This window comes from Lagenorhynchus albirostris, chromosome 1 (assembly GCF_949774975.1).
Source record: "Lagenorhynchus albirostris chromosome 1, mLagAlb1.1, whole genome shotgun sequence".
NCBI classification, from domain to species: Eukaryota; Metazoa; Chordata; class Mammalia; order Artiodactyla; family Delphinidae; genus Lagenorhynchus; species Lagenorhynchus albirostris.
This window is the reverse complement of record NC_083095.1, coordinates 145,746,650-145,760,974: the sequence shown is the minus strand read 5'-3', so window position 1 is coordinate 145,760,974 and position 14,325 is coordinate 145,746,650. Positions and strand designations below refer to the sequence as shown.

At 41.6% G+C, this 14,325-nt stretch overlaps 1 protein-coding gene and 1 long non-coding RNA gene across 2 annotated transcripts in view; one reads left to right on the top strand and one right to left on the bottom strand.

The window, feature by feature from the left end:
• Positions 1–14,325, top strand: part of NR2F2 (nuclear receptor subfamily 2 group F member 2) — a 115,221-nt gene that overhangs the window by 56,724 nt on the left and 44,172 nt on the right. The gene's annotated exons all lie outside the window — the stretch shown is intronic.
• LOC132524125 (uncharacterized) overlaps positions 5,800–14,325 on the bottom strand; it is a 41,118-nt gene continuing 32,592 nt past the window's right edge. Inside the window, exons 5-10 of the long non-coding RNA XR_009541799.1 lie at positions 11,873–11,993; positions 9,975–10,412; positions 9,773–9,855; positions 9,224–9,408; positions 6,943–7,042; positions 5,800–6,369 (exon numbers count right to left, since the gene is read on the bottom strand). This is a non-coding gene — a long non-coding RNA (uncharacterized LOC132524125). The remainder of the gene's footprint in view (positions 6,370–6,942; positions 7,043–9,223; positions 9,409–9,772; positions 9,856–9,974; positions 10,413–11,872; positions 11,994–14,325) is intronic.

Below are 14,325 nucleotides of genomic sequence, written 5' to 3'. Positions count from 1 at the left end.
TCACTTTAAGGGCTGAAGTCGTATAATGCTAATAGATCACTTTATAATATGAGCAGTTTTTAAAAGTCGTATTTAATTTTCCATTATTACTGTACTGAATGCTAGTTGTGTCCATACAGTCAGTTAGAGATTCTCAAGTCCAGAGAGAACAGGGACAGACAGACTGCCACTTGCCACGGCATTGCTCTATCCTGGCTTTAATTCTGAGATCTGAATTAGAACTCTAAAATAGACCATATTTCAACTTTCTTCCTAACTGTGTTTATTTTTACTTCCAAACCAAATGACAAGGGCTCCTTTGGTTTTGTAATTATTTTATTTCAAAAAGTACAGATTGAGACAAAATCCCCTATGATGTGTGTGTGTGTGCACGTGTGTGTGTGTGTGCACGTGTGTGTGTGTACACGTGTGTGTGGTTTTCTTTAAGAAAATGAAATGAACCATAAAATAAGCCCTTAACAGTAACCTAAGAAATAAAACAAAATCATTTACAACACATGGGATTGTTGCAGGATATGTCAAGATTAGATGGTTTAAGGGAGCTCTCCTGAATGTGGAAGCAATTATCATGAAATTCATGACTCATTAGCAAACATTCCATATTGTGTTTCTCATTTCTGGGTCAACGTTATAAGGAAATATAGACTTGAGATTTAGCTGTTTCACTGACTTCAGTGCTAGATTAGAGATAGTTGGACCATACGATAGTATAAAGCAAAGGCTCCATGGTTTTGAAGTTCTTCATTTCTCAGTTGCAGGCAATTTGGTCCTTAAGTATGAACAAAATAACCTCGAAAGCACATAGGTAAGAATGAAGTTGGTGATAGAAGCGTCGCCTGTAAATGTAAAGTTAAGAATTGCACACTGCACATACGTACTGGTGGATGTCAGAGGGGATTTCACAGACACACTGCTTGGTATGCAAAATGGCTGGTGAACTCAAGTACCCAATACTGTATATAATGGGAACCAGATGTCTAACAGAGAGAGAAAAATATTTTATAGCAATAAATGTGACATTGACTCTTAAAGGGTTTGCTGCTTTTAAACAACTTCCCAGTCTTCCTTTTCCTCATGTATTTTAAAGTAGATCATGGAAAGAAATTATTTTCACATTTTTAAAGGAAAAGTGTTTAACTTGCCATGAACTTCTAAAATGCATACATAAGGAGAAATGATCTGAAAAAGATAATTTTGGAATTTACGAAAGCCCTGTACTCAGCAATCCAAAAAAAAAATTATTAAGGCAAATAAAGCATAATTCCTCCTGCCCTTTAGCAACTTAAAATATACAAGATGTGATAAGATGCATACAGCTGTTACAGGGATGTGGCCAAAGCAGGTCCTGGGAAAGAGACACAGAGCGTTCTGAGAATTCAAAGGAGGGAGAGAAAATGCCTATGGCTGGCAGGTTCCATGAAGGAGGATCCCGCTGACTCATCCTTCTCTGGGCCTCCCATAGCCTCCTCTGCATGCACCAGTGTTGCCCTGGTGAAGGCCTTCTGTTCTCTTGCTGGCCACTGCAGTGGTCTCCCAGCAGCTCTGCTCTCTCAGCCTCCCTCCACCCACTCCCAATACAACCCTGATTTTGCTGCTGGGGTAGTTGTTCTGAAGCATTGGTGCTGTCAAGGAAGCTGGTTAAATTACAAGCTCTCTAGTTAGGCCTGGGTCCACATCTTGCCTTGCCATTTACTGGTTGTGACTTGGGGAATTCACTTAACTAACCTCCTTCGACCTGCATTTTTCATCTGTAGGGTGAGGATAATCAAAGTCCAAGTCTCATGGTCTTGGTGTCAGGATTTAATGAGGTCTGCACAGAATGTGCTTTGCTAGATGCCACCATGAAGTCAGGGCACTGTTGGTTGAGACTCTTTTAGCTAGCTGTTCCCCTATCAGTCGTCAGATCCAGTTTTTAAAGGACAAAATCTAATGTCCTTCTTTTGGGGTGCCAGGGTGCTCAGGAGCTGGTGCTTGCCTGCTTCTCCAATTCTTTCTTTCAATCCCTTCCCTCAAACACCCAACTCTCCTACCATCCTTGTCTGCTTGTCATCATCCAAGGAGGCCTTCTGGGCTCCAGCCCCTGTACCCTTGCACATGCTATTCTGCCTGCCATGGACGCTTCACCTTCCACCTATCTACATGGTAAATCCTTGCTGACCCTGTAGGTCTCATCTCTAGCAGATCTCTCTGTGTCTTCCCTGATATCTTGTGAAAAAAATAAGTGCTCCCTTTACTAAGTCAATGGTCACAAACTCACGGCCCACACAGATAGCATAGCTAAGTGAAGGAGGACAAGGTAATGCAGTAGGGAGTGGTGGGGACTGTGGCAAAAAGGAGAACCCATGCCCTGGCTAAAGGGTCAGCCACTCCTCACTGTGGCCATGATAAAATGAGCATACGGTATTGCCCAAACTTCCATTTCTTCAAGGTAAGAAAGAAATCTGCATTTTTACCTGACACCTCCAGTTGTTAATTGTTGACACCTAAAAAGAGTTTTAATGCTATAACTTTGAGCCAAACAAAACCCTCTGGGGACCAAACGGCTAGCTGTGTGCAGACCTTGGCTCTTGGGTCACCTGACTCAGGGATTTCCTTACAGGTGCACCCCTCCATTCTTGGTCCAATAATTGTTAGCACACCTACTTCTCCAATAAGGATAAGGAGAACGTTGAGTTTTCTTTGTCTTTCCAGTGCCCAACACAGTGGGTGGCTCAAAAAAAGCATCTCAGTGAATTTTACATTGATATTTCCTGAGCCTGAAAGCCAGGGTAGGGTCTGCAGGTAGGAGATCATTCCAGGCAGGTCAAAGAATCAAGGTGTCCCTATTCCAAATGTCCCTCTTTCTAAAGAGGAAAGATTTCATAGATATCATAAGCCTTGGTCAATATCTGACTTCTTCAGAAGTGTCTGGAACTCTTCCTACAAAGCTCCAAAGCCCACTCCACGGTTAGCAACACTGGAGTCAGTCCTGAAAATATAAACCTAGTCTATAAACATAGTCTATATATAAACTTAATCTGCACCTGGCATGTGAGTGAATAACTCAATGAATGAGTTAAATCTTCCTGACAGAGCCCCAACTCAAGTGTCAGATATAACACTGTCTTAATTTTGTTGGAAGGTGACCAGAGAGCAAATGCTGGATCAGAAAGAGACATGTTGTCTCTGAAACTGTGAACAAGAAGAAGAAAATGTTAAAGGTTGGGATGTGGACAACATAGAAGATTCAGTGAAAGCAACAATACATTTTTTTTTAACTTTTTGAATACCCACAATCTTTGATCTGATGAGGCACTTATTTCAAGGAATAATCATGCACAAATATTTGGCTACAAGTATGTTCATTGCAGCTTTGTTTATAATGTTGAAAACTATAGGGGCTATTACATGAGCAGTAATAGAGGACTTATGATTATTAATAACAATAGATGAAACCTACTGAACACTTATAAGGCAGACTGTGTACTGGGAATGTTGGATTCATTATATCACTTAACCATATTGTTCTATCCATCTTACAGATGAGGACTCTGAGACACAGAGTGCTTAAATAATTGGTCCAAATCACATAGCAAACAAGTGTCAGCACAGGCATTTGAACTCAGTACTCATTTAATGCCAGACCTTCCACTTCTCCCATAAATATTCGACATCCACTGTGGTCGTTGTGCAGTCACCAAAATTATAATCTGGGAGGATATAGGATGGTACAGACAAAACTTATGAAGTGAAAAAAGCAGGTTACCAAAAAATGTGTCATCTTTCTCGGGCATCGTTAGAGGAAAATATCAGAACCCTTCAGACACTGCTCCACCACTAAAGAACGCTTTGAACTGAGAAGAAATGCTATCCCACAAAAGTCACTGCAGGATTAGTGCCAGATACAAGGAGTATCTCTAGCATCCTGCCATCCATTCCTCTGCTTCTCACCCTGTGTCTCTTTTACCTGTCTCTTGCAAACCACCTTCTTCAGTAACCCCACTTCACTGTAACCCAGCTGAGGCCTGAGCTTCACCCTGGTCCACTTAGCTGGGGTCAGGGGCTAGAGTTCTATAACAGCTGATTCTACAAAACAGCAAATGGTTTACAGAAAAGTGCTGCCCATCTAAGTAGTAATTCTATTTTTTGTAACTAAAAACCATAAATATGGAGAAAAAAGATGGGAAAGACTCACAACAAGGTATTAGCAGTGTTAAAACATACAACATTTGTCTTCTTATGTTTGTTTCTCTATATGTTCTAAGTTTTCTACAGTGGATATAAATTATTTCTGTACTAAGGGGAGAAAAGAGGCCAAACCATATAGGTCTAGAGTGGGTGATATTTGGAGACTAGAAAGAGAAAATAAAAGTGTCCTTAGTGCTGCTAAGGTATAGGAAACTCTTACCAAAGAAAGGTTAGCAGCTGAACAGCAGACCCCACCTGAAAGTCGCCAGATGTGGAGCAAGACCTCGCCTTGAGACTGTCAAAGCTGTATTGATGGAGATGCTAGGCATTGAGTGCACCAGTTCCAGCGCCCTGTGACACTGTGCTGGGCGAATGGCTCCTAGGATAAGGCAAGTCAGAGCAGAGAAGAAAGGCATGAGCTACACGGAATATAAGATATGGTTATAGAAGGCAAGAGACAGTGACCATAAGAGGAAACCAAAATGAAAATACGTGTTTCAAGCACTCAAGTGAGGAATGGGACAAGGAAAAGCAGGGATATTGCTTTGGTCTGAAAAGTGGCACTCGAGTTGCAGATAGGTGATGAAGGGGAGTGAGAGGTAAGATTTTCTATGCACAGAAAGATAAAGTGATGCCAAGAGAGATGAAGGAATGGAGAGATTTTTTTAGGTCCATAGAAGGTATAGTACATAGAAGAGTAAAGGAGCTGAAAGAAGGATGGTGGTGGAACCAAGGTAGGGCAGAAGAAGAAAAGACAAGTAACAGGAAAATGAGATATTGAGGACAAACATTTGGGCCTGAATAAAGCTAGCAAGGACACCCAGTCCAGAGTTAGGGAATGTTACCCACTGCCATCTTATTTGCCTCTGATTCTCCCCAAATCATAAGCTGCCGTGGGCCCTCCTAATCACACACTGCCTGTGGCCTCTCTGGAGGCATGTGTTCATCTTGTATATCACTTGGTACAAGTTTCCCTATCACCTTGCTCAGCTGAAGAATAGATATTTCATTACTTTTCACTACTTACTTCATCAATTTTTTATAACTCCAACTAGACAGGAAGTTCTTGGAGATTGGGGGGTTGGGAACAGTTGACATTGTTATCGGACATTAGCAGTTTTAAGATGTGTCCACAAGTTTTCTAACACTCCTCAAATCCAGAGGAGGGGGCTATTTGCTCTCCTCTGTATCTGAGCTGAGCTTAGTGACTGGTGGACCAATAATGTGTGTGCCTGGGCTAGGACAAAACAGATGCTTTAGCTTTTGCTTTGTTTTCTTGGGATGCTCATTTTTGGAGCCCTGAGTGGCCAGGAAAGGAGCACAAGAAAGATGCTGTAAGGAAGCTCAGGCCACATGGAATGACCAGGCGTTCCAGCTGATAGCCCCAGGTGAGGATGCAGCAAGGAAGGACCAGCATCAACCATCACACATGTGAGTGAGGAAGCCTCAGAGGTCGCTCTAGCCTCTGCCACCATCAAACCTTGTTCTCGTGAAAGGCTGTTTGAGAACCACCCAGCTGAGCCCAGCCACCACTCAGAACCATGATGGATCATAATAAAATGTTGGTTGTGTTTTTATGTAAGTGTCAGGCTGAATCTGTCACACAGAAATAAATAACTGGAGCAGGCCTGGTTGGTTCTCAACAAACATCACATTTACTTCAACAGCAGATAAGGGAAGGCAACAATGTCTTTTGATCTTTTTCTCCCTTTTTGTCTTACTCTCCATTATTTTCTGTTCCTTGGTCAAGCTCTCCTTATATCCTCAATCTCTCTCTCTCTCTCTCTCTCTGCAAATCCAGAATTTTCCCTGTAGAAGAGAGAGAGAGAGAGAGCCAGGGCTCTCTTCATACCTACAAAAGGCCACTTTTATTTTCTCTCTCTTTTGGTGTAAAAGAGCTCAAATTCTTTATTAAAAACAAAACAAAACAAAACCTTTCCCATTTTCCTGTTCTTTACTGACTTTATTCCTCCTTCCCCAATGACCTTTGAGTCTTGTGTATTCTTTTTAGGTTGTAAAAATTAAGAACAAGATACTCTACCAGTGATGATCTTGGCTATAGCCTCACCCACATCTGGAAAGCACTGTTGTTTGGGCCACCTTCAGATCATCTTGCAGCTGCCCCACCCATCCGCTGCAGGAGTCCTGACTCACTTCCCCAGGCAGTACAGGGGGTCCGCAGGCAGCAGCTGCATCTGGAGCCTGAGTGGGAAGACAGCAAGCCGGGTGGTCAAAATGGTTGTGAGGATGCTGAGGGCAGCTTCAAAGGTCTCATAGGAGGGATGCTCAGACCCTGTAACCTGGAGACTGGCCCGGCTCACCTTGCACGAAGAGGGAGTGAGGCACTGAATGGTCACTAAGCAGCTGATAAAGCATGGAGGCTGAGGGATAGGCAAAAACTAGACCAGAAAATCCCCCCACCCCCTATGTGGAAGGGCGTGCATACCATCTGTGCTGCCCCTTGGGAGTAGCCTGCTCCCCTACCTTGAGAGATCACCTGTGACAAGCCTTGGTGGGCGCACATTGACAGAGTGATGCTCCTGCACAAATTCATGGAATTCTGGAGGAGCACGGAGCTGAGGAATGAAGAAGCAACCCCCAGGAACGCCAAACACGCTGCTAAAAGGACCACGTGCAGGGTTGGCCCAGCTCACTAGCAGCAGGCAAAGTAATATCATCTCAGGTCAAGGAGAAAACCCACAGCCCAAAATAGCCACCTTCCCAGTTGCCACTGGGTCTAAAATTATACCATTGAAGATTTATTCCTTTGCACACCTCACTTTCCCTGGGGGCCAGTCCGAGTGAGGGCAGGGACCCATGCACCCATATGTCTTCACATTAAGGTGTAAAACGCCTGACAGCTCCATGGAGTTACCTGGAGGTGGGAAAGGAAAGGAGGTGTTGAAAGGAGAGGAACAAGGCAAAAGAAGTGTTGGTGAGGAATACCAAAAGGAAACTTCTCCTATTTCAGAGTTTTACCCAGAAGGAACCTAGCTGGCAGCTACATCATAAAACAAAGGCCTGAGCAATTTGCCAGTAAATCTGAACCATGCATGTAAACAATTCTAATCATTTATTCCTTGAAATGCCTTTATAATATATTATTATGCAGAGTTACACATGCTTCTACTTCAAATTGCCTAAAGCAGGGGTGGGGATGGGGTGGGGGGAGGAGTAAATGAAAGAGCAATTAAAAAGTACAACAAGAGGGAACATGAGGAAATGGTTTCTGCCTATCAGGCTAGAACACAAAAGGAAGCTACAGACAGGTAATCAGATCATCCTCAACCAAAGTCTCCACTTCTGGGGGAAGATATGTCCTCAGAAATTCAGGCAAGGTCTCTGTTTTTATACAGAGAAGTTTGGTTAACCTTACCCTAGAAGATTAAGCAGTAAACAAAATGAAAACAAATAATCACTATTGGAAATACACTTCCAGTCTACTGTTCCAAAAACTACCACCTCCATCCTATTCTATCTTTAAAGTCCTTAAGAAATAGACAAAAATGTCAGAATGGTAACCCACCCCCCTTTTCTTAAGCCACCTCTTGGGCAGAAAGCTAAGTACATGGATGCCAGGGATGAGCTTTAGGCAGAGGCAAGAATACACATAGGGAACAGAAGAAGGAAAAGAGTGAAAGGCAAGGAAAGAGAACAGAGTGCTGAGAAGGACGGGTTCCTGAAAGAATGAGCAACATGTTCACAACTGTTTGGCTGTTTCTAAAGGGCTGCCACTGAACTTTACCTCCAGTCCTCCAAACTCCATGAAGGAAGGAAGTTTTACTCCCATTTTTATGAATGAGAACACTTTGGATGAGAGAAATTCGCTGACTTGCCCAAGGTCATACAGCTGGGTATTTGGGGACATGCGCAGGTCTTGAAAGCTGAGTCTAACTAAGTAAATCCCCTGTTCCTTCTACTCTAATAGTCTTTGGAGTTACCAAACCCAGGGAGTCAAGAAATGTTCCTCCTGGGTCTGTGAGTAACATACTGATAATTTCCGTAACTAAGATTTCCCTTCTTAAACTTGATTCATTCATTCACGCAGCAACGATTGCGTTTCAGCTAGCTCTGGGCATTGTTCTAGGAGCTGGAGTTCACCTTTCATGGGTGAAGGGTTCTCCTTGCATCTATGTCACACAGACGACTCCTTGACAGTCAATCTCAACTGTCCCCTTTTCAGGGGGACAGTTGACCAGGCCACCTCAAGTGGCCCCTGGCATCCTTTCCTAGTGACTCTTGTCTAATTTTCCCATAATACATAAGACACCTGAAACAATGTAAGTCCTATCTTTTTTTTTTTTTCGCGCAGGCTCAGTGGCCATGGCTCACGGGCCCAGCCGCTCCGCGGCATGTGGGATCTTCCCAGACCGGGGCACGAAGCCGTGTCCCCTGCATCGGCAGGCAGACTCTCAACCACTGCGCCACCAGGGAAGCCCTGTAAGTCCTATCTTTATCCACTATTTTACTGCTTGTCTTCTCTCTAGGAAACCAGATCTTTCAGAGCAAGGACCTTCTCTTATTCAAAGCTGTCTCTCCAATGCTTTGAACAGTTCTTGCCCATAATAGATGCTCAATAAATGTCTCCAATAAACAACAGTGAAAATCACAGAGAGCTTTTTCCAGTGCCTACTATATGTCCAAAGCAGTATGAAACTCTTTCCATCAATCATCCCATTTAATCAAGATTACACGTGCCAAAATAGAAAATATATGAAGAAGATAAGGTTTTAATAATGGCAGAGAAAGTGCTTGGAAGAATTAAAGCTCAGTTTGAAATGCCTGTACCCTGTACCACTTAATGCAAGAACAAGGGCCATCTTGTGACATTAAAAGGTAACAAATTTAAAATGAATAAAAGGAAATACTTTTTAAAACAGCATATAATCTACCTGTGGAATTCACTGCCGCAGGATATTATGGAGGCAAATAGTCTAGCAAGATTCAAGAAAGGATTAGACATTTATATGAATAGGAATAATATTGGCAGTTGCACTAACTAGGTTAAAAAGTTACAAGGCATGTCCGTCCTGGGCTCCAGGGCATAACTGCTCACCAGCTGGAGTGAGGAAGGAATTTCCCCCCGTGATAGAACATTGCATAATTGGCCAGATGCACAATGGCTGGTATTTTTGCAGTCTTCTGTAACAGAGGTAGAGACCGCTGCCCAGGGGAAGTTTCTGGAGAAGTCAGACCAATGACCTCTTAACATGGTTATTTCTGTCTTCGTGTTGTACAATCCTAAATAGAAGGTAGAGAGGACACATAAATTTGGGGGGATTTGTACCTGAAAATTATTCAACAGCAGAAGGGGTAAAAATAATTTTCTTCTTCCTGATGATGAAAATATTTCACAGAATGAAATCATACTCTAGCTGTAATCTTATTATCAGCATAGTCAATAGTTCCAGGAGGCTACCTGTGCAATTCCAAACCTCAGCATGCTAAAGTCCTGGCAAAATCTTATATAAGGGCATCATCCATCCATCTTTCATGTCCATCTAACACTATGCCTTCTGCATGTGCACTTAACAAGTATGTGTTTAATGAAAGTACATTTTTGCAGGTGTGGCAAGCAAAGCTGTTCATAATGCAGTCCACTCACATTTTGAAGCTTTTCTCTTTGTTATAGAGTCAGGCACTTCCTTTGATTCTTAGTGATGCATATCCTCCTTTTTTTTCTTCATCCTAACACGGAAAACCAAAAAGGCAGTTGTTAGCCACACATCGGAATACAAGTGGCCATAATAACATGTGAACATATTAAAGAAAACATGAAAACTAAATTATTCATTATACTAACTTACTTTACAAACCTTAGTTATCCAAGTGTAGATAAGACTCTGAGGAAACTGTATCAGTGTTTGAACGATTTAGGAAAGAATATCCCCTCAAATTGTGGGACAAAGAACACTATGAAAGCCAAAACATAAAAGGGAATTTTAATTTAAGTCCTCAAACCATCAATGAACCCAAAAGATTTCAAAGTAGAATAAAAGTAGATAGATATGCAATAAAATGTTGTATAAATATTAATACGATGGGCTCTTGTTAACTGCGGATTCCACATCTGAATGTTCACCCAACCAAAATTTGATCCGCAGTTGGATGAATCTGTGGATTCGGAACCTGCCACTAGGGAAGGCCAATTGTACTACATCATTTATACAAGGGACTTGAGCATCTGTGGATTTTGGTATCCTCGGAGGTCCAGGAAGCAATCCCAGATGGATACTGAGAAATGACTGGAGAGAGAAAAACAGAGACAGACCATAGTTATCATTAGTATTTTCAAATATGTTCTCACACAAAGTAAGTTAAGAACCACTGGTCTAGGACCCAGTCCACCAGAAAATTCTCAATTCACCCTGGACAGAGTCTTTTCCATCTGCATACAAGAATTGCTCTCATTAAGATTTGCTTCTTTAAGTTGGCAGAATAATATTACTTAGATTCTCTTAGTAAAAGATCAGACATGTCAAGGGGATATGGGGATATATGTATAGGAATAGCTGATTCACTTTGTTATACAGCAGAAACTAACACACCATTGTAAAGCAATTATACTCCAACAAAGATGTTAAAAAAAAAAAAATGTAGGATCTAATTCCCATCCAGAGGAAAGACCTTAAACATTTAAGTGTTGTTTCAGATAGCTACCTGTCATTTTATTAACTGGTGGAAGATGAGTCTTTTCAAGTTTGGCTGTTTTCTCTTGGTTTAAGCTTTCCTATTTACTTTTTCATGTGATTATCATAAGAATAGAGCTTGTCAGATGTTTGTTTATTGGTGTTGGGTTGCCTTTAGTTTGGGGTGCTTTTTTCTTTCTTTCTTTCTTCTTTTGTGGTTGATGATTGTTTTTTTTACTCAAAATTAACCACATAGCATGAGGAATTGCATGTTGTGTAAGGTCTGTCATCAACCAGGATGGGGTTCAAATTTCACCCTAGCAGTGTTACTCTAGATAAACCAATTCCTGTGACTCTCTTTCCTCATCTGTAAAATGGAGATATAATAAATTTGGCTTAATCTGGTGAGCAGATTAAAGGAGACATGACTATAAAGCATTTGACACACTGCCTTTTATATATTAAGCAGAGAATAAATTTTATCTATTATTGTAATTCTGCATATTTTGCCTGTGTATTTGTAATCATTAAGAGTGCATATCCTAAAAAAAAAAAAAAAAGAGTGCATATCCTATTTCAATATTATTACAGCAGCTGCATAACAATGAATATCAAGAAAATATTTTATACTTCCATTTCCTGTTCTAACTATTATAAGCAAGAGTTTGATGAACATTTTCGAGCATAATCTTTTTGGTACTGAGAATGGATTCCTAGAAGTAAAAATTAATTGGTCATGGGTTATAAAAAAATCTCATGGCTCTTGATACACATGGTCAAATGAGTTTCCAAAAGGGTTTTGCCAACGTACCCTCATCTCAGCTATACAGAGTGTCAGTTTCGCTGCTCTTTGGTGAATAATGGGAATTCCTATTTACCAGTAATAAAAAGAAAAAAAATTAAAATAATGAAAAGACTCTGTATACGTAAGCCATTGTGTTTCCAGATCTAGGAAAAAAACATTCTTTGAATGGTACACATTTCCATTCCTTCAACATCAGCAAGTTTCCGTCCAAGTGTTTTCTCAAAGTGTTATATTCAACCTCTCAGGAACTTTTCATCCTACAGTCACACACCTTGTAGTTTTCTGGCTGAGCGAAGTCACAGAAGGGAAGGAGAAGTTTCCTGGTTTCCTGCCAGCTGTCCAGTTGTCCCATGAAGACCAGCGATTCACTGCCTGCCGCTGGCATGAAAACACTGCACGCAGGACCATTCCCAGAGGAAATGGGACCTAATGAGACTCATACATAAATATTTTCTTGCAAAGTGGAATACTATAGAATGACACAGCACACATCAGACCACAAAACAGGGAAGGTATAACCCAAGGAGGCATATCACCTGAGCCCTGAAAGGGATAATCTGAGGAGGAACAGTTGGTTTGTGCCGCTTTGCAAGAGACCTAAATAAGAGCTGGTTTTGTGGCAAGAGAGAAAAAAAAAAGGAAAGAAAAGAAAGAGAATACTTTGGCCTTTGGTAGTGAATTTATACACGTGAGAGGTGAAGGATTGACAAGGTTGAAATGGAAATTTTCTAACTCGAGGTGACCAAGTAGAAGCTTTTTCTTCCCTTTCTACATTAATGTCCTGCTGACCCCCTCTTTCTCTTTAAACAAATCTTGAGGAGCCCCAGAATTTCATTTGAAATCTATGTGGGCATTGTTCTAATAAGAAAGTATCTGACCACCCTCCACACCAAACTGTCCGATGAGAAATCTCTTTTAAGATGCTGTCACTTAGAAGGCTAGTTCAACGGCTTCTCCTGGCTCAGTTACAATGCAGTATTCACATAAGGCGCAAATCACAGTTGGGCTCTTTCAACATTTATGGATGGTGTAGCATTATTTATTAAATTCCAGAATCTGGTGTTGGTTAAATAGGCTAAAATGATTAGTGACTCCAAAGATGGAGACCATTGGCATGACATTTTATCCTGGCTCCATGGATGTCTGCACACGTGGGTGTGAAGCACACCTAAAAGCAGGCAACAGGGTAGAAGGGATAAAGACTCAGCCTCCTATCGCTACTACCTGTGTGACCCTAATCAAGCAATGAACCTCTCTGGGCCTTTGCTGCTACTCTGTTAAATGGAGATAGTAACACCTGCCTTGCAGAGTTATGTGAGGAAAGCGCCAGTTCCCAGTACAGCGGAGATTCACTGTTGTGGCCTCTCCCGTTGCGTAGCACAGGCTCCAGACGCACAGGCTCAGCGGCCATGGCTCACGGGCCCAGACGCTCCGCGGCATGTGGGATCTTCCCGGACCGGGGCACGAACCCGTGTCCCCTGCATCGGCAGGCGGACTCTCAACCACTGCGCCACCAGGGAAGTCCCCGGGGAGATTTTTATGTCTACACACATGAGCGCACACACACGCATATGTGAATATGTGTGCGTGCACTTGAGTTTTTGAAAATCAATTACACCTCTCTATTTTTATAGCTCACAAGGTGAGTTTTGAAAAGTCAATCAAGAAAGGAAGGAAAGAAACAGATTTTCCTTTCCAACAAGAAAAAGCAATTAAACGTCAAATATGAACTGTTCCTGGGAGTAAATTTTTTTAATGGGTTAAAGACTTGGCCATTATAGACCTCCAATATGTAATTTCTAAGAAAGGACCAGGTAATATATATATTTTTTTTTTAATTAAGTGGAAGATAAAACGCTAGAACCAGTGGATCCATTCAGAAACCACTTTTTTAGCCATTTTCCAGAGCTTCCCAATTGCATCATGCCTTTTAAGAGGCCCGATTTATTTAACAGCACTTTATTTTAAACCTTCATTTGTGAAAAGCATTGATTTATGATGGGCTGATTAAAGCAATGGTATCTTAAGCAATAATTATTTCAATTATTGGACTTTCACCAATGTGCATTATTCTGGCTTGCTCTCCATTCTTTCCCCATTTTGATTCACTATAAGAGAATATGGTAGGTGACTTAATTTTGAAAAATTCCTGTACAAATGTAACATGAGAAAGAAAGGTATAGACAGATGGACCGCTGTACCCTTTTTGATGATGTGAGGGTATGGTATTTTAATATGCTCTGACAAACTTGAACAAGTCCCTGATGGGCTCCTACTCAATATCATTTGGATTATTCCAAGCTCCAAGCCTGCTCTATTCTCCCTGGAGCACAGAGGAGTCATAGGAATGTACATACTAAAGATGACCCCTCGAAGCCTAGTACTTAGAATCTTGCCTTCTCTTTTCATGGACCTGGAGAAAACAGTTAAGCTCGCACTCAGATCTTTAACTCAATTCAAAATTAGCACTGATATAATGCAGACCAGATATTCTCTCCTGATCTGAGAGCCTGTCCCGTGGACCAGGCTGGTAAATAAAAACAGTGAAATTGGCCTGGAGTCATATGCTAGGGAATAGTGGCAACTTGGAAGGGACACTGTATAATGGGGGCAGCTGCTCCTGGGCCCCAGCTAATTGTCACCAGCTGTGGCCCAAACGGTCCCACATCTTTAGATTTTTCAAAAGAATCCAGAAATCCATACTGTTGTGTGAAGTTGAAGTTT